The following is a 12,548-nucleotide window of genomic DNA, read 5'->3' as shown; positions in this document are numbered from 1 at the left end:
GTCCTTAGCTGAAAAGGAGAGTGGAAAGAAGATAAAGTGTCTAAGGACATATCAAGGCGGAGAATTCACTTCTAAGGAATTCACTAGATATTGTGAAGAAAATGGTATCAAATGACAACTTTCTGCACCAAGGACACCACAACAAAATGGTATTATAGAGAGGAACAACCCATCAGTTGTTGAAGCTACTAGCTGGATGATGTTGATACAAGGAGGTGTAGTGAAAACTTTCTGGAGAGAAGCTGTCATCAGAACTCTCTACACAATGAACATGATTTTGGTAAAAAGAGGTAAGGAGAAGACTCCTTATGAATACTGGTATGGTAGATCACCTAATGTTGGTTATTTCAAGATATTTGGTAGAAAATGTTTTATTAAGAGAGGTGACTATATTAGCAAGTTTGAGGCTAAAAGTGATGAAGGTATATTTCTTGGTTATTCCACCAAGAGTAAGGCATACAAATGCTATAACAACCAGACACTAAGAATCATAGAGAGTGTTGATGTTTGAGTGGATGAGTATCCTAAAGTATCAAGAGAAACTAGTGTGGAGAAAAAGGATGTAGACCCTTGCATTTTGTTTTTGGAACCAGAAACTGTGAAACCTAAAATCGGTAAAGCAAATACTGATGTACCAGTTCAACCAGAATAGGTAGCCTCAAAAGAAGATGATGATAATGAAGAAAATAAACCTGAAGATAATGATCATGTTATTATGAGGTATGTGAGACTCAATCACAATCGTGAATAGATTATTGGAGATAAGGATGTTGGAGTGCTATCCAGAAGAAGAATTAGAGAAAATTCTTGCATGATCTCCACTATTGAGCCTAGAACTACTAAGGAAACATTTAGTGATGATCATTGAATTAAAGCTATGGAGGAGGAGCTTGATCAAATTGAGAAGAACAACACATGGACCTAGTACCCTGATTGGTGAATAAAAATGTAATAGGTACTAAGTGGGTTTTCAGGAACAAGCTGAATGAAGATGGTGTTGTAGTTCACAACAAAGCTAGATTGGTTTGCAAAGGTTTTGCACAAGAAGAAGGATAAGATTATGGCCAGGATTTTGCACCAGTGGCTAGATTAGAAGGTGTTAGAATTTTACTGGCTTTTGCAGCAAATAAAATATTCAAAGTATATCAGATGGATGTGAAATCTGCATTTTTGAATGGAATACTGGAAGAAGAAATATACATTGAGCAGCCAGATGGTTATTCTTTAACTGATAAGAAGGACATGGTATGTAAGTTGCACAAGGCACTATATGGATTAAAGAAAACATCAAGAGCATGGTATAAAAGGATTCATTCACACCTGATGAAGATATGATTTCAGAGAACTAGTGAAGATAGTAACATATATCTCAAATTTGAAGCAGATAAGATACTGGTTAGTGAAGTGTTTGTAGATGATATCATATTTGGAGGAAATGATGACATGAGCAATGACTTTGCAAATGAAATAAAAAGCAAGTTTGAAATGTCTCTAGTGGGAGAGATAAATTTTTTCATAGGTTTGCAAGTACAATAAATGAAGAGTGGTATTTTCATCACAGTCTAAATATGTGAAAGAGGTATTAAAGACATTTGGTATGAGTGGCTATAAACCCATTGAGACACCAATGGTTACAGGTTGTAAGTTGTCTAAGGAAGATGATGCCATATCTATTGATGAGAAAGAGTACAGGTCAATGATTGGGAAATTTCACTATGTTGTTCATAGCAAACTGGATATAGCTCATGCAGTTGCTCTAATTGCTAGATTTTAGAAGAATCCGAAGGAAACACATTTGATAGCAACCAAGAGGATTTTCAGATATTTGAAAGGTACTGTTGACTATGGATTATGGTATCCATATGAAGGAAACTTTGAATTGAAGGTGTACATAGATGTAGATTGGGCAAGCAATGTTGATGACCATAAAAGCACAACTGGTGGAGCTTTCTTTTTGGAAGAAATACTTGTTTCATGGAGTCGCAAAAAGCAGAGTTGTATTTCATAGTCTACTGCTGAAGCTAAATACGTTGCTACTTATATGAATTGTACCTAGGCTATCTGGATGAGACACATTTTGGAAGGTTTCAAGATGAAGTTTACTGAACCTGTAAAGATCTTATGTGACAATACCAGTGCCATAAATATTTCAAAGAACCCTATCTTGATCGCACGAACTAAGCACATTGAATTAATTTATCATTTCTTGAGAGAAAAAAGTGTAAAGTAAAGATGTGATCTTGGAGCATGTTTCTACCAAGGAGCAGCTTGCAGATATGTTTACTAATCCTCTACCTAAGAATACTTTTGAGTATCTTAGAAGTCAGCTATGGGTTATACCCCTTCATGAGGTTAATTGAGCGTGATGTAGATTACATCAATCCCGAAGCTACTTGCATAATTTTACAGCAGGATTGGTGTAGGAGTGGAGTTATTCCATAGGGGGAGCATCAAGTTGCATATTGTTGATGCTAAACAATGAGTTTGACATTGCATGTTTTAGTTTCAATTTGGCATTGTTGTCAAAGGGGGAGAAGAACTATGTGATTATGTGGAAAAGAAACAGTGACAAATAGAAGAAAAGGAAAGTACATGGTAAAATGTAAACCAAGATTCCTATTCACAATCATAACAATCAATGGTATTGATATTTGTATTGCCATCAATACCAAAGGGGGAGATTGTTGGCATTTGCATGAAGATTGCATTAATGATTTGTTATGTTGTCATTGATGTCAATTAAATTGGTAATGTTATTGTGATAATTTTGTTTTGTAACCGGTAGGAAGAGATAAGTGAAAGGAACTATAACCGGTAGGTAATTTTGTGGAGTGAATCGGTATTGCCAAGTATTGAAGAGTTGAACCAATAAACCCTGCCTGTTATTTTGATAACCCTAACCGATTAAGTCTGGTGAATTGGTTATATTGGTTTATGATCTGATGATGAGTGGTAATGATTATGATACATATGCATATTGTATGAAGAGGGTTTCAAAGATTTTTTGGCACGTTGAGTTAATATTTTTTGTTTAGGGAATGAGAAAATATATTGCATGTAATCCAAAGCACGTGATGAGTTACTGAGCTTGATGAAGCAATGAACAAGGAGCAGTCCAGGCTTTCTTGAATGATGTGTAGAGGTTTTATGTAATCCAACGGTCATACTTGAACCAACTTGTTTGTAATCTCTATGAGAGAGTTAGGTTTTTGTTGTGTTACTGACCTAATTGATTTATTTATAAGGTCGATGAGTTGTTTAGTTTAAGTGTTGGCAAAGTTGAATTAAGTGTGTAGTTGTCGAACTAGATGATGTATCTGTAGTTTGAGTAAAGGCCTATAAGAGCATGAAAAGGATCTGAACAAGCAAGTGATGTGCTATTCAAACAGATGAACAAACCCCTGTTATTTTCTAAAAATTACAAGAGTTAAATCCCTTAACCGAGTAAGCTCTAACAAGCTTGGTGGTATTAAAATCCTCTAACAAGGTGATCCATCAGCTTGGATTCTAAATCCTTTACAAAGGTTACTCCTCACAGGGTATTGCTTCTAACAAGGCATTATAGTCAATCCCTTAACTAGGTGGCCCCTAAAAGGATCCATTCTTAACAAGACTTTTTGTAAAAGCTTTAACAGGCTTGGCTCCTAACATGGTGAACTTCAGAAGAGTTCAGATAGTTATCTTGTGAGTCTCATCTCACCGCGGTTTTTCCCATTTGGGTTCCATGTCAAAAATATTGTGTCAAGTGGTGAATATTTTTGTGGTTATGTTTCTATGGTTGATTTGCTTAACTACTTATTTCACTTTGATAAGTTATGTTAACTGGTAACAATCTGAAATGAAGTTTTACTTATGTCAAGTAAAAGTATTTATATGATTGTGAGTTTCAAGTTGTTTATTGTTATCTATTGTAACAGTTAACCAGTTTAGCTTGATAGTTTTATCTTGATAGAGATATTGCATTTATAGTTCTAAGTTTACTTGAGAGGTTATTTTTGAGAAAGGTGAAAGTTTATCTATTTTTCTATCTACTAATCACCCCCCCTCTCAATAGTTGATTGGATCCTTGTTCATTCATCATACCATCAAATCAACTAGCCTTTATCTTATAGTTCTTAGTTAGGAATTTCGCTTGAAATTAGCCCTTGAAATCATGCAAGCATGATTGAGGCCTATAGCCTGACAAGGTACCGAAACAAGCTGTAGTCATGTAAACATGATTGAGGCCACGAGGACCTACAAAATGCTCGATATGAGAGATCTCAAAGAGAAATCTCAAATAATCCCATCCTCTGAGACTTTAATCACTAGAGGCCTATTTATTATAGTGAGTTGGAATGCTCAGGTCCAACTGTACTCACTTGGGTCGTTCTCACAGGGTGATATCTTTTTCCCACTATGACAGGCCTGCTAAAGGTACATAAATATCAAACTTAGAAAAAACTTCGAGGGTCAATGATTTTTGATTGTCTGTGCAGACAAGAGAATACTCTCCTACCTCTTAGATTTTTCTTAAAACACAAAAGACAAATTTGTTCATTAACTAGATAGTAATTTAAGTGCCTAAAAAATGAATTTAAAGGATACACAAAATTCACTTGAATCTCCTCAGGCAACCTGCAAAAACAATGAATTAGTAGTCATATTATTTTTGTGTAACAGACGTGTTCTTTGACAAACTTATTGTAAAAACTGGTTAGGCTATCAAAATCTCTTAGGCAGACAAAAAACAAGCCAAGTTTAGCATTAGTACCATAAAAATTCAACAAGAAAACCCTAAAAATGTAGTTTGTTTTAAAACAAAAACCAGAATGCTGTTTGACTATTCTCATCGAGTCGTACGATAGTTCATGACGGATCGTACGATACCTGCGGTTTGTTGTTCGAACCTCTGTAAAAACTCGTACAAGTTTTTGTAGTAATTGTATGGAAAAAATCCAAAAAATAAATCTAAAAAATAGATGTAAGTTCATTTGTGAGGCCAAAAGATGTTGTCTTCTGCCCCACGGTGGGTGCCAAAAATGTGTGTGTGAAAAGTGGATAAGTATCTGCACGCTGTAAGACACAACACTTCAATTAAGTCATTGCATGCATGGTTAGACATATATAATCATGAATATAAAAACCATAACAAATCGACCTATTGCCTTCTAAAAGATGTGAGTATAGACTTGCTTCTAGATTTGTCTTAGCAGAACCAATGATTAGACTACACCAAGATGAAGGATTTAATCTATATGAGCACAAGAGTAAGTTAAATGTATGCAATATTAAGCTAGATATGCAAGATTAAACTAGATGAATGAATATTAAACTAGATGAGTTAATATTATAAACCTGCCGGTGTAACCCTAGAGAACTTGGACCTATTTGCCAGTGAAAGCAAATATGCAAATAAGAATATACCAATGATATTACTTCAAGGAAAAGTGTCCACATGATGTCTTCGACATTACCAAGTGTCTTCCATGTCATTGCAGGTACCGATGAACATTATATCCTGCCGGTTAACCATATACCGGTGATTGTTGAACAATTTAATGATTGCCGGTGAATATTGCTGGATCTCCAAAGTAGGTGTGTTAGCAGGTGTTGACATCAATGACAAAACCATACCAAAATACCAACAATCTCCCCCTTTGGCATTGATGGCAACACAAGATGGAAAAACCATCAACGTGTCAAAATAGAAATGCCAAATACAAAAACCAATTCTCCCCCTGGGAGTAATATGTGTTTACCCAAAGAACAATCTCTCATACCAATCTCTCTTCAAAAAGATAATGTATTTTTCCATATATCTCTCTGCAAAGTTTTTCCATATATCTCTCCCCCTTTGACATGAAATGCCAAAGTCACAAAAAGGTCAAGTTCATACAAAATACTAATCAATTCAATATACCAACTACTCCCCCTGAGAAGTAGCTTCCTCATCAAATACCGGAATAAAAGATTTGTCCATTTAATTCTGCCAGTTGATGACAATCATCAATTGTCTAAGTCTCTACCGATGGAGGTAGGACTCCGAGCTGATCTCTGAGATACTCAAAAGTTTCCTTAGGCAAAGGTTTTGTAAAAATATCTACAAGCTGTTCTTTAGTATTCACATAAACCAGTTTTATTTCTTTTTCTTCAACTTTTTCCCTTAGAAAATTCAGTTTGATAGAAACATGTTTTGTTTTAGAATGTAATACTGGATTCTTAGATATATCAATTGCTGCAGTGTTATCACAATATATAGTAATAGGTTCCTTGCATTTTACCTTTATGTCTTTCAACATTTGCTTAAGCCAAAGTACCTATGTACAGTTTGTTGTTGCTACAACATATTCTGATTCTGCTGTTGATAAAGATGTACAACTCTATTTATTACTTAACCAAAAAACTAATCTCTTTCCAAGAAAGAATGCTCCTCCTGTGGTGCTCTTTCTATCATCCACATCTCCTACCCAATTTGCATCTATGTATGCATATAGATCAAAATTTTCATCTTTAGGATACCATAATCCAAGATTTGCTGTGCCTTGTAAGTACCGAAAAATCCTTTTTACTGCTGATTCATGATTTTCCTTGGGATTACTCTAAAATCTAGAAACTATACATACTGCATTCATAATATCAGGTCTGGTTTGTGTCAAATACAGTAAACCTCCTATCATAGATTTGTATCTATTGGATTAACAGGTGTAGATTCATCCCTTTGAGATAATTTGTCATTTATAGTCATAGGTGTGCTTACCGGTTTAGAGTTCTCCATCCCAAATTTCTTGATTAGTTCTTTCAAGTACTTAGATTGCCTCAAAAATATGCCTTTATTAGTCTATAAAATCTGCAATCCTAAAAAGAATTTTATTTCTCCAATCATAGACATTTCAAATTCATGCTGCATTTTAAGAGAAAATTCTTTGCATAATCCATCTTCTCCTCCAAAGATTATATCATCAACAAATACTTCCATAACCAAAATGTCATCATTAGTTACTTTGTAATATAAATTGCTATCTACATTTCCTTTAGTAAAACCAATTTTTAAGAGATACTTATCCAATCTTGCATACCAGGCTCTTGGAGCTTGTTTTAGTCCATACAGAGCTTTTCTTAATCTGCAAACCATATCATTGTTATCTGTCAAAGAAAATCCATTAGGTTGTTCAATATAAACTTCTTCTTCAAGATCTCCATTCAAAAATGCACATTTAATATCCATTTGATAAACTTTGTAATCCTTTTGAGCTGCAAAGGCTAAGAATAACCTAACTGCTTCAATTCTGGCTATCAGTGCAAAGGTTTCATTGTAATCAACTCCTTCTTTCTGAGAATATCCCTTACACACTAGTCTTGCTTTATTCTTGACAACCTTACCATCTTCATTGAGTTTGTTTCTAAATACCCATTTGATTCCAATTACATTTTTATTTTCAGGCCGAGGAACTAATGTCCAAGTATTATTTTTCTCAATTTGTCCTAATTCTTCTTCCATAGCTTTAATCCAAAATTTATCTTCACATGCCTCATTGATAGATAATGGTTCAATTTGAGAAATAAGATATACCTCTTCATTTTCCAATCTTCCTCTTGTCATGACTCCTTTAAATTTGCTTCCAATTATCTGATCTTTAGAATGATTCAGTCTTACATACCGGGGTGTCTTAGTCTGTTGTTGTTCTTCAATTACTATGGTATCTTCTGATGATGCCAGAGTAACTGGGTCATCATTCTGTACCGATGGATTTACTGTTGGTTCATTCGTCATAATTTCCATTACTAGTTCAGAGTCTATATACCTTGAAGTTCCTCTGAATTGTTCATCAATCTTTACATTTGTACTCTCAACAATTTTCTGTAATCTTTTATTAAAACATCTATAAGCTTTACTCTTAGATGAATAACCAAGAAATATTCCTTCATCACTTCTAGGATCAAATTTGCCAATATACTCATCTCTTCTAATATAACATTTACTTCAAAAAATTCTGAAATACTTAAGAGTAGGAGTATTACCAAACCATAGTTCATGAGGGGTCTTATCGGATTCACCTTCGATGTGAACTTTGTTGAATGTATAGACAACAATGCTTACTGCCTCTCTCTAGTACACATGTGGTAGATTTGCTTCTGATAACATACTTCTTGCTTCATCCAAAATAGTTCTATTTTTCCTTTCAACAACTCCATTTTGTTGTGGTGTCCGAGGTGCTGATAACTGTCTTTTGATTCCATTCACTTCACAGAATGTATTAAAATCTCTAGATGTGAATTCTCCTCCTTGATCAGATCTTAAACATTTAATTTTCTTACTGGTTTCATTTTCAACCATTGCCTTGAATAGTTTGAACTTCCCAAGTGCTTCTGATTTTTCCTTAAGAAAAGTAACCCAACACATTCTAGAATAATCATCAATAATTAGCATGAAATATCTATCACCTTGTAAGCTTTTAGTTCTAGCTGGACCACATAAATCGGTGTGAATTAAATCAAGAGCTTTATTGGATTTTTCTGGAATACTTTTGAAACTAGCTCTAACTTGTTTTCCAAATTGACATTCCTTGCAAATTGTATTCTGAGGTTTCACAATTTTAGGTAGATCTCTAACTGCCTTAGAAGTACTGATTTTTACCATGCAATCAAAATTTACATGACATAGTCTTTTATGCCATAGCCAACTTTCATCTATATGAGCAATTAAGCATGCCTTTTCACTATTATTCAAATGAAAGATATTACCTCTAGTCTGATTACCGGTTGCAATTTCCAAACCAGTTCTATTCATGATTTTGCATTTTCCATTTTTAAATTGTAATTGAAAACCTTTCTCAACTAATTGACCAACACTTAAAAGATTATGTTTTAATCCTTCAACATAGTAAACATTGTCAGTGTTATGTTTACCATCAAGAGATATTGAACCCTTACCTTTGATTGAACAGGCTTTGTCATCTTTGAATCTTTCTAAACCTCCATTGTATTCTTGAAACTTCAAGAATTTACCTTTGTCTCCAGTCATGTGATGTGAGCATCCGGAGTCAATAATCCATTCATCCTTTGATTCAACTTTAGCTGCTAGGGCTTGTTCTACTGGTGGAGCAATAGGTACCAGTTGATATTCTGTTATAGCAACAAAGACCCATCCGTTGTCTGCTAGATCCTCATTAGAATCATTAGTCACACCTTCATCAGCAATGCAATAGGATTTATCTTTGTTTTTCTTAAATCTGTATCTCTGATATTTAGGATTAGGTTTGTATGTTCTTCTAGCTTCTTCTCTTAGTCTAGCATGTCTATCAGGGCATCTTGAGGCCATATGACCAATCTTATTGCAATTGAAACATTTAAAGGGTGCTTTACCTTCATACTTACTTCCAATTGGACCTTTTGGCATTTTTCTTGCAAATAGTGCTTCAAGTTCTCCAAGCTCTTCATTCTCCTTCCTGGTTTCTTCAAGTTCTCTTGCATAAAAGGCTCTCTAGTCTGATTTGTCAAAAGATGGATCAGATGATGTTGATGCTTTGAAGGCTAAATCAATTTTTATAGCAACAGGACCAAATTCCTCTATTTCAAAAGCTGAAAGTTTTCCAATTAATGTATCCCTAGTTACTGATGTGTTAGGCATTGTTCTCAACTCATTAATAGCAGTGACCTTCATTTTATATGCCGGTGGCAAACCTCTTAAGATTTTTGAAACAATCTCATCTTCACTCAAGGTTCCTCCACAACATTTGATACCTAAAACAATTTCATTTACTCTTTCCATAAAAGCAGAAATTCTTTCATCTTCTTCCATTTTCAGATGTTCATATCTGACTCGGAAGCTTTCAAGTTTTGCAATTTTGATTGTGGAATCACCTTCATTCAGTGTTTCCAAATGATCCCAAATAGCTTTTGCAGTAGATCTATCTGATAATCCCATTATTTGTTGATCTGATAATGCGCTCAAAAGTGCTTCTCTTGCTTTGCAATCATTTTCTTCATCTTTACCTAGAGTAATAGGAGCAGGCTGACCAGCTACAGTAGCAGTATAACCATTCTTAGTAACTTCCCAGATGTCTTTACCAATGCAGTTCAGATGTGTCTCCATTCTAATTTTCCATATTCCATAGTTGGTTCCATCAAGTTTAGGACTATCCTTCCTAAAATAATTAGTAGACATTAGATCTCCTCAAGTTGTTAAACTTCTGCAAAAGAGGACCAAGGCTCTGATACCAATTGTAGGTCCCAGGGACAACTGAGAGGGGGGGGGGGGGTGAATCAGTTGTCTAATAAATTCAAACCAAAATCTTAATAACCAACTTATTGCTTAAAACCGGTAAGATAGTTAATTGTGTCGATAAACAGTGTTAACAGGAAATGCTGTACTGGTAAGAATTAATGCATGAAACATAAGTACAAAGTCAACCACAACACATGACATGAATATTTGTATGTGGAAACCCTATAAGCGGAAAAACCACGGTGGGAAACCTTACCCACAATCAGATGATACTACTGTAGATAGTAAGTGTACAAGAGGGGTCTGCATGTGCAGAAAGGCCAACAGCCTAGAGCTCACTGCTCAAACACAAATGGGAGTCACACTGACTATAGATGGATGGTTAAATCCAATGAGAATGTACTGCACAAAATAGCATCTTCATATGCTAGATTCAGTATCGGTGTAATGCTGATATGCTTCTAAAAAAACCTAGCTTCACGTTCAAATGATGTCTTCGTGTATATCTCTGCTTAATCTCACATATACCTTCTTATAATTCTTTTTCGCATTCCACACTTGATCTTGCAAATAAGATCTTACATTTATACCATACCCTAAGACCAATTTTAGTAGGTCGGCTCTACAAGATATTACAATAAAACATTTTACAAATAATACAATATCCGATGCAATAACCGATTGAGCATGTCGGCTTAATGCATTTACAACAATAATAAATCATCTCCATAGCGTGCCATGCTGATCTGGAAAAGATAAACCTACCGGTGTAACCCTAGATAACCTAGACCTATTTGCCGGTGAAAGAAAATATGCAAATAAGAATATACCAATGATATTACTTCAAGGAAAAGTGTCCACATGATGTCTTCGACATTACCAAGTGTCTTCCATGTCATTGCAGGTACTAGTGAACATTATATCCTGCCAGTTAACCATATACCGGTGATTGTTGAATAGTTTACTGATTGTCGGTGAATGTTGCTGGATCTCCAAAGTAGGTGTGTTAGTAGGTGTTGACATCAATGACAAAACCATACCAAAATACCAACACAACGGTCAAGATCAATTAACAATGAGCGGTTGAGATTATTCAAGAAAAAGCATAATTTAGGATAATTGAAATAATTGAGAGATCAGATAAAGTTAATCTTGAGATGGATTCCAATTATAGCTTGATTAAATGCGTTCATATTATAAGTCTGAGTTTGCATTGGAGATAAAATTAGTTGATTCCATGCAGTTGAGATAAAATAGGTGATTACATGCACTTTTATTTAATTTATTCAAGATTTTCATTTAGAAAAAGCCTTTTCAATGCAACTGAACCTTTTTCCTCAAGAAAAGCTTTAAGTTTTATTTTTAGAGAAAATGATTAATTCAATTTAATTTCTTTTCTGATTTCTCAAGTTATCTCAATTTTAGAAAAAGAAATATCTTAAGTTTTTTTTTTTTTTTTTTCAAAACTATGCCTGGTAAACTTTTTAATGTGACCGGTGACGCTGGCACGACACGCCCTCCAACTCCACGTGAACGCTTTTGACCTGGAGCTATGAACCAGTGAGGCCACAAACAGGGGACCTCATCCCCACACTTCACTTGTTCAAATCCGCGAGCACAACGACCCAGTGAAGGCACAAGGCCTTGCGAGCACAGTGGCCCAGCAGGGATTTGAACCTTGGTGGCCGCTTCACCAACAAAGTGTTTTAACTGCGACACTACATTTTTGAAGACAAGAAATATCTTAAGTTTGATTTGTTCTCTCAATTTAATTCTTTTCTTTTGCAATTTAATTCCTCTTTTTGTGATAAATCTCTTTTTGTAAATTAATTCCTTTTTTTTATGATTAATCTCCTTTTGTAAATTTAATTCCTCTTTTTATGATTAAATGGCAAATTTATTTATTAATTAAATATACTAGGATATTTAATCAAATAAATAGGATAATTGATTAAAATGATTTACTTGGAATGATTTAATTAATATAGAGTGATTAACTTGTCATGTAACATTAATGATTGAAGAATAAATTAATTAGGTGCTCAAGGTTGATTTAATTGCCTCTGGTTAGGACCTTGGTGATGTTGTTGAGATTAGAGGCCCATGGTTTAGGTGACCATTTTGAGGGTATTACATAAACAAGGTGATTAATAAGATGAAATGAAATGAAACATAACACATTTTCAACAAGTGAATATAATTAAGTCTTCTATCATCATATTTCAAGTGGCAACCTGTGACCCTTGGGTCTGGCAAGGTTCCACTTCAATAAAGGTGTCCTTCATATTCACCAGTGATCTTCCTACTGCACTATTCTCTTGAGGTCCTCAAATATGATGTC

This window comes from Cryptomeria japonica, chromosome 11, assembly GCF_030272615.1.
Source record: "Cryptomeria japonica chromosome 11, Sugi_1.0, whole genome shotgun sequence".
In the NCBI taxonomy this organism is placed as follows: domain Eukaryota; kingdom Viridiplantae; phylum Streptophyta; class Pinopsida; order Cupressales; family Cupressaceae; genus Cryptomeria; species Cryptomeria japonica.
Note: the sequence above shows the minus strand (reverse complement) of the source record.